Source organism: Morone saxatilis, unplaced genomic scaffold (genome assembly GCF_004916995.1).
Source record: "Morone saxatilis isolate NCDOM2014 unplaced genomic scaffold, NCSU_SB_2.0 Contig16, whole genome shotgun sequence".
NCBI classification, from domain to species: Eukaryota; Metazoa; Chordata; class Actinopteri; family Moronidae; genus Morone; species Morone saxatilis.
This window is the reverse complement of record NW_023339718.1, coordinates 19,418,805-19,419,054: the sequence shown is the minus strand read 5'-3', so window position 1 is coordinate 19,419,054 and position 250 is coordinate 19,418,805. Positions and strand designations below refer to the sequence as shown.

At 35.2% G+C, this 250-nt stretch overlaps 1 protein-coding gene across 1 annotated transcript in view; it reads left to right on the top strand.

Annotated features, from left to right (window-relative positions):
- The window catches only part of ppil2 (peptidylprolyl isomerase (cyclophilin)-like 2), a 28,752-nt gene that overhangs the window by 758 nt on the left and 27,744 nt on the right, over positions 1–250 (top strand). The gene's annotated exons all lie outside the window — the stretch shown is intronic.

Sequence of the window (250 nt, the reverse complement as noted above, 5' to 3'; positions counted from 1 at the left end):
AAGCAGTGTCTATGTGTGACCCCTTGCCAGTGATTGACCAGTTAAATCAAAGAATGGTTTCCCTTTCCTTGTTGTGTTTAAATAACGTTTACAGTCCTGGAGGTCAAAATCATCCAGTAATTTACAGGAAAAAAGCAAAGATTAGATAAAAGACTGAAACATTGACTGTTAGCAGTATTGTTGGAAACTACTGTATTAATTCGAAGTAAAATGTCTTTAAAAGTCGACTAGATGTATGGAAATGAAAGCC